The sequence below is a fragment of the Oncorhynchus tshawytscha genome, linkage group LG01, assembly GCF_018296145.1.
Source record: "Oncorhynchus tshawytscha isolate Ot180627B linkage group LG01, Otsh_v2.0, whole genome shotgun sequence".
Classification (NCBI taxonomy): Eukaryota; Metazoa; Chordata; class Actinopteri; order Salmoniformes; family Salmonidae; genus Oncorhynchus; species Oncorhynchus tshawytscha.
Window position 1 is genome coordinate 32896680 of NC_056429.1, and position 8480 is coordinate 32905159.

The window sequence follows — 8480 nt, forward strand, 5'->3', positions numbered from 1 at the left end:
GAGGCCCCGCTCTGCTCCTAATTGGATGCGTAGGGCCTTATCAACCGAGGATTTTCCAAGACCTTTGACAGATACCAATACGAAAATCATTGTTCAGTTGTCAATTTAAGAGACCGTTAAAAGAGCTTATTTTAATTTTAATTGGAACTTCCTCCTCCCTTCACAGTGAGCCGCCAGGATTAAAATAAGAGCTCAGCCCCTCGGTGAGAGAGAGAGTGTGTGTGTGTATGTGTGTTCATAACCCCTGGATGGAGAAAATTATCTTTCAGGTACTGTATAATAATATGTAGGTCAAATTGGCAGGTTAGAGCTGTGACCAGCCTACAAATGAAGACGGCGAGCATAAAAACACATTTAGTTTACAGAAATCGCCCAGGCTGTTTCCTGGGACTTCATGATCAGCATCAAATGAGGCTGAATCTGATCTGTGCTGCAAAGCTCTCAATTAGGCAGAACCACATCCGCTTGTAGGGTGTTTGCAGGCCGGGGCGATCATAGATCACACTCCGTAAACTGATTGGCTGATAGTGCTGCTGCTGCCGTCACATATTTATTATGCTCTGTACTCTCTCGGCGACCCTGAACTCAAATCACTAACTGCTTTTAATAAGTCTGTAAGGCCTGGGTGGGAGGTTGTGTATGTGTGTGGGTGTGTGTGTGTGTGTGTGTGTTTGGTGGCCTCAGCCTTCAACATGGCATGTTGTGCGACTGCGCGGGGAGGGGAGGGGGGGGCTGCGAATGCTGGCAGATGCGGCGAAAGCTAATATGCGTAAACGGCCGTGCAGCTCGGATGAGCCGCTGACGGTGAAATGGCCACCCAGAGCCCAGGGAATAACTGGGGCTGAGGGGCTAGGGGGCGAGACTTGGCAGCGACTGATGAACCCATGTCACCACACACGGATCCCTTTTTTTGGAATAGTGGAACCCTCCCTCGCTTTACACAGATGTGAGCGTCGCCCGATCTTTCCTACCATCCCTCATCTGCCCCAAAAAGAAGGATTTGTGATTGTGATCAGCTTGCTACAAAATCAAAATAATTTATTATTTATCCCACACAAAACACTGAACAACAACAACAAGAGCCCATTACAAATAAATATGGCCAAGCCGAAGATCATTTTGTTTAAAAATATGGAGTTGTCTGAGGATATAGACTCCACTGCCTAGTTACTGTGATGTCCAACCCAGCTCTACAGCCAGTATGCAGCAGTATTGTATTATACAGAGGGTATTTAGCTATCTCCAGCATTGGAGTCTCAGAGGTGGAGAGAGTGAAAACAAGGCTAATAAAATGCCTAATTAAAGAAAGAGAGAGGAGGGAAGTTGTCAGGGTATAAATGCTTTTTTTCCTTCTGCACTAGCTGCACAATTTTTTTACGGCCATGTCTGTGAGAGCCTGTACTGTGTTTGCCGGCTGTTTTACTGGGTGTCAGCACGGATTTGAAGCAAGGAGCCATCTAAGCATGCGTATTAGGCGATTCATTTGACCTCATTATACTGCAATAAAAAAGGAACCCGGTTTACTAAATATCACCACGCTGCTCGAACAGCCGCACGCCGTTTCAGATCATGCAGAGGAGTGTGCTAAAAAGATGATTCCAGAAATGTCTGGTGAGGAGAGAAAAAGAGGGCGAGAGAGTGAGAGGGAGAGAGAGGAAGAGAGAGAGGGAGGATGGGAAGAGAAGGGGGAGCGGGTGAACCCTCAGTAGCCAGGAGGGATTCTGACAAGAGAAGGAAAAAAGCAGATACGTAAAGCCCCTATTTATTAAGAGCAGAGCAAGTGAAGAAAAAAAGATTTATGCTTATAATTTAAGGCAATTAAAGCATGCCTGTTGGGCTGGCCTATGGCGATTGTTCTGAGTAAAAAGGAGGCCGAGCTGCTGACAAGCATTTGAATCCACTAAGTCCTACCAGGGGAGCTCACACTGCAGGCATCAAACCCAAACTAAATCAATAAAATAATTACACTTTTATAAATTGCATTTTGACAAGTATCAGATAGCTGCTAAGCTTTGATATAATGAATCCCTCTGAGGTGATGCAAACAAGGAGAGGCGTACTTAGAGATCCAAACAATCAAAGGCTGATCCTCGTTAGTGTATGCTGTCAGATGCATCGCTGCTATTAATTACTACAAATTAATGTGACTCTCTCCGCGTCTCTCTGCTGATTGGGATGGTAATCACACTACTAACCAGCACAGGGAACATATGCAACCCTACCAAAATAATAAGCCTGTGTGCATGTTGTGTTTACAGGCCACATAATTTGCTTGATGCGTTATTTTACCCATCAGCCTCACACACACACACACACACACACACACACACACACACACACACACACACACACACACACACACACACACACACACACACACACACACACACACACACACACACACACACACACACACACACACACACACACACACACACGATGCACACACACACACATATGCATGTATGAGACACACACACACATGCAGGAAGAAGAACAAAAAAACGAACCCTATTGATGTTCATAATTTATTTGTACATTTGATTGCCCAGTGACCCCTTGCATCAGTTCAGCACACATAACAAGGCCCACCACCACCACAAGGCAGCACTCTAAAGCTGAGCAATACGCCATTAGACAACAAAAAAAAGGTGTGACATTTTGCCACAGTAGCGAGGGAGCAGAAACGAAAGGAAGGCTTTCAGAGGGATCGCGCTGTGTTAGGGTGGCAGCTAAAATGTCCTGTCACTGCAATCACGCTTCAAATCACATACAGCATCAATGGGGAGACCACCAGGCACCAGTGACATCTTTGCCAGACGCCAACAGGCGTTCTAAATGAGACAGTAGATAGTAATTACGCCCCCTCACTAGCTAAATTGTTTACCATGAGACTGATCCGCTCTGCCAGGACTGCTTACTAGCCCAATTTTTCATCCTTAATAACAAGATCTTTTGTGGCATTGCATGTCTGTGTCCCAAATGGTACCCTGCCCCCTTTATAGTGCAGTATTTTTACCAGGGCCCTATGGGCTCTATATAGGTAATAGGCTTTCATTTGGAATATTTACTCTGTGTAAAATTTAGGAGGGGTGAGGCTGGATCTGAAACCATCCTAATTTGTTCAGTTCTTCATTTATAATTTATTCCTCTTCAATGCATTTTATCTTAGAATTCTTTGCAAATAGGATCAGTATACTTATGTTTACACACATAATGCAAAATGTAAAATTTTTTAGATGTTTTCCCTACAAGACACTGCAATGGCTTTAAGGGAAATGAATATTGCAAAATTCTGGCAATGTAAATGTAATGACAATTATGAATGGATACTCTGCTATATAAAGTATTTGTGCATATGTGTGGGTCTATGTGTCTGAAAATAAACAATTATTTTAGCCAGTGCATATACAGTCACTGACAGTCACTCATATAGCCCATGTCAACTATTTTATTTTAATTGGCAAGTTATTCTAGCGGCCAGCTATCTAAACTTGTAGTAATCATGGTCGAATTATCGACTGGGTGCCCCCATTGATTTTGTTAGTCACTCTTACCCAGATGTCATATTAAAAACCGCTAACATTTCTCTCCACCCTATGGCAAAATGTGTAGAATTGCAGGAAATTTGCAGTAAAACTGAAAAATCTCCTCTCCGCACCGTGGCAAAATGAGTAGAGATGCAGCAAACTTGCATTAAAACCTCAACATTTCCCCTACCCCAAGGTGAGGGAAGGTGGGTGGGGGGCTAAAGGCTAGGGTTGCCTTTGGATGTGGGTAGGCAAACCTGCAAGCCACTGTGGCCCCTCGTAATGAGTTCATATTTTTTGTGGCCCCTACTCCCATCAAAGTTGCCCATCCCTGCCCTAGTGCATAGTGAGAGAAGAGCATCTTTATTCTTTATTGGCAGGTGAGTGTTGTCTCTGCTACAAAGCACCAGCTGGCCTGCCTAGGTTTGCTCTTGTTGACGACACTTAAAAGTCTACATGATCTCATTCCCTTGGTACATTTGTCCCAGACTCCACCTGGATTTGACGACTATTGATGACCTCTGTAAAACAAAACACCCCTGAGGATCCTCACACTGAACCCACCATGGCCTAGACGGTGTGTGTGTGTGTCTGTGTGTGTGTGTGTGTGTGTGTGTGTGTACATGCATGCTTTTCTGTGTGTGTTCCAGTGGAGTATCTGGATAAGAAACACTGGGCTCACAGGCCCAGGTTCTGTTCTGCTCCATGGGAGAAGATCTGAATGGAGTGAGATTTGTTTCTTTATTCGGTAAATGTGTCTACCACAATCTGTGCGTATATTCAGCATAACTCAGAAATAAAACCATAATCCATAGATATGTAACAAATATTTCACACATTAATCAGTAAATATATACCAATATTTCATAAATTACACCATAATCCATGAATTTGTACACAAATACATACGGTACATATTTCACAAATATTCACCATGTGCCAAAAATAAATTGATGATCTGTAAATATATTCAACATAGCTCACAAATAAAACAAACATTGGGATGATCTTTGTCTCACGTGACACGAAGAGTGAAGCAAATTGTCAAATTCTTGGGATAACTCTTTCTAGCTCAAAAAATAAAGAACAACTTCATGAAATGTGACTATAACGTTTATTTAAGCAACAAAATGATGTTCAAATGTTCAACATTTTACTTACATATGAATGATAAATTCAACTATTGGGGCGTTCTATGCCGAGTGTGTGCTTTCGACATCAGCGACCAATAAACTTTGATTATATTTTATTTTGTGCAAAACCCCCAAATGTCCACCCCTTTGGGTCCCCAGGACAGAGTTTTGGAAACACTGCTATAGGTCCTTGGCCGAGACAACAGTCAGATAAATAAAAAAAACTCAGGAAAGGCCTGAAAGAAACGAGAGCTTGACTAATGGGGAGTTGCAGTAGGGTCCAGAAGCAGCTGGTCAGTGGTAGAACAGGCCAAGTGGGGTCATGGTTCTAGGTTGACTCAGAATGGACAGCTCTGTGGGATAAGTAGGAATAAATAACAATATTGAGTTATATGTAAACTGGGCAGCACACACCACTTGTTACACAGAGCAAGACATTTGAAATATCATGTTAGGAAGCTATTTGATCAAGCTTAGAAACAGGAGTCAGTCAATAAAAGGAGGCAAGAGGACCACATGCTGGAACCCAAGTCAATAGCACAGGGTTGCTGTTCCTGATGACTTGTTAACTCCTTCCCTGTGTGTGTGTGTGTGTGTGTGTGTGTGTGTGTGTGTGTGTGTGTGTGTGTGTGTGTGTGTGTGTGTGTGTGTGTGTGTGTGTGTGTGTGTGTGTGTGTGTGTGTGTGTGTGTGTGTGTGTGTGTGCGTGCGAATGGATGCCAGGGTGTGTCAACGTCTGTGGATCAGTGCCTGTATTTTTTCTGCACTCCAATGTGCCATCATTACGCAGTTTTACAAATAACTAAGGTTGATCGAGATGTCACAGGTTTACATTTAATTTGTAATTTCTAATAATGTTTCTTCGTAACAACCATTGTAACATGGCCTGTGCATTGTTACACAATTAAACCCACGTTATTATTGTGAGGTTAATACTTTTTACTCAAAAAAGTCTTTACAGTATGAGTAGAATAGCTTTGCCTTTTATTTACACTACCGGTCAAAGGTTTAAGAACAACTACTCATTCAAGGGTTTTCTTTCTTTTTTACTATTTTATACATTGTAGAATAATAGTGAAGACATCAAAACTATGAAATAACACATATGGAATCATGTGGTAAGCAAAAAAAAAGTGTTAAACAAATCAAAATAAATGTTATATTTGAGACTCTTCAAATAGCCACCCTTTGCCTTGATGACAGCTTTGCACACTCTTGGCATTCTCTCAACCAGCTTCATGAGGTAGTCACCTGAAATGCATTTCAATTAACAGGTGTGCCTTCTTAAAAGTTAATTTGTGGAATTTCTTTCCTTCTTAATGCGTTCGAGCCAATCAGTTGTGTTGTATAAAGGTAGGGGGGATATACAGAAGATATCCCTATTTGGTAAAAGACCAAGTCCATATTATGACAAGAACAGCTCAAATAAGCAAAGAGAAACAACAGTCCATCAGTACTTTAAGACATGTGGGTCAGTCAATACGGAACATTTCAAGAACTTTGTCAAGTGCAGTCGCAAAAACCATCAAGCGCTATGATTAAACTGGCTCTCATGAGGACCACCACAGGAAAGGAAGACCGAGTTACCTCTGCTGAAGAGGATAAGAGTTACCAGCCTCATTAGAGTTACCAGCCTCAGAAATTGCAGCCCAAATAAATGCTTCAGAGTTTAAGTAACAGACACATCTCAACATGAACTGTTCAGAGGAGACTGCGTGAATCAGGCCGGCGTGGTTGAATTGCTGCAAAGAAACTACTACTAAAGGACATCAATAAGAAGAAGAGACTTGCTTGGGCCAAGAAACACGAGCAATGGACATTAGACTGATGAAAATGTGTACTTTGGTCTGTAGCCCAAATTGGACATATTTGGTTCCAAATGCCATGTCTTTGTGTGGGTGATTTCCCACAGTGAAGCATGGAGGAGGAGGTGTTATGGTGTGGGGGTGCTTTGCTGATGACACTGTCTGCGATTTATTTAGAGTTCAAGGCACACTTAACAAGTATGACTACCACAGCATTCTGAAGCAATACGCCATCACATCTGGTTTGGGCTTAGGTGGACTATCATTTGTTTTTCAACAGGACAAAATGACACAACATACCTCCAGGCTGTGTAAGGGCTATTTTTTATCAAGAAGGAGATTGATGGAGTGCTGCATCAGATAACTTGGCCTCCACAATCCCCAGACCTCAACCAAATTGAGATGGAATTGGGATGAGTTGGACCACAGAGTGAAGGAAAAGCAGCCAACAAGTGCTCAGCATATGTGGGAATTCCTTCAAGACTGTTGGAAAAGCATTCCAGATTAAGTTTGTTAAGAGAATGTCAAAAGTGTGCAAAACTGCCATCAAGGCATGGGGTGGCTATTTGAATCTCAAATATAAAATATATTTTGATTTGTTTGTGTTCTAAAACTTTTGACCGGTAGTGTAGCTTGTGACATTTGTCCAGCCCCTCAACCCAATGGTGCAACACAATACAGAGACTAGAGGGAGGGAACGGACAGTAATCAGTCACGGAAGGCATGCATTGACTGGGAAATAACATATTAATAAATGTAGCTAAGGATGCTAGCAAGCTAGCAAGCCTACATGTAACGGAAAATAGCTAGCTGAATTAATCAGATAACGCTTTAATCAGATAATGTACAATTTCTTACCTCTAAATCAAAGAGTTCTTTGTCCTGCCAAGCATTCATTGATTTGCAACATTTGTCATTAGCTGGCTAGCCAGATCACCAAGTCAGGATTTTAAAACTGAGCAGTTCTTCATAATTGACACATTCCTGAATTAACAAAGCTGACGCGATCCCCTGCAAGCTATCGGTAGTGTCCAACGTTAGCTAGCTAGCTAGGCTAGTGGGCTGATGTCGAAAGCACACTTGGCGTTGCATGCCCATTGGCATTGCATGCCCAATTCACATGAAAGACATTTGTTGAACATTTGAACATCATTTGTTGAATACATAAACATTATATTCACATTCCAGTTGTTCTTTATTTTTCTAGCTAGAAAGCATTCTCCCAATAATTAGACACTTTGCTTCACTCTTCGTGTCACGTGACACAAACATTATCTCAATGAACGAAGATAGCCGACTCATCTGAAGCCACATTTGTGGATTGTAATACATTGACAAGCGGAAATAATGTCTTAAAATTCTGTAAGAGCAGAAAACACATCCACAAACACTTTTTAAGTGCGCAAATGCACATTTCAAATGTTAGGGATTTTTGAACACTTGCTCATAAATTCTTACACATTTAGTTTTATTTGGGAGCTATATTAAATATATTTACAGATCAATTTATTTGTGACTTACGGTGAGTATTTCAGAAATATTTTTACATATTTACAGATGGTTTTAGTGACAAAACATTTGTATATATTCACAGATCATAGTTTTATGTGTGAGTTATGTTGAATATACACACAGGTCGACACATTTACAGAATAAAGAAACAAATCTCACTCCATAGACTTGTGGTTTAACTGGATAAAAAGGCCCTGTTGAAGATCCCAGTGGCTGAGTAGAGCCTTACTGCTACTTCCATGTGGCCTCTCTCTGATTCTGGATAAAAAATAATTTACCATCTAGCGCTCCACTTTCAGACTATTTCCTATGTAATTCTCCCCCTCTGATGTCAAGTTAAAAGCCAACGCAGATACCCTTTAAAGAATGTGCTTCTCGCTTTTTTGTGCATAATATGTTTGAAATTCCACTAGACTGTTGTATCTTTAATTTGGGCACTACAAATTAAAGTTTTCACCTTTCTGAAGAAACGTGTTAAAGGAATAAAGAGATTATGTTACG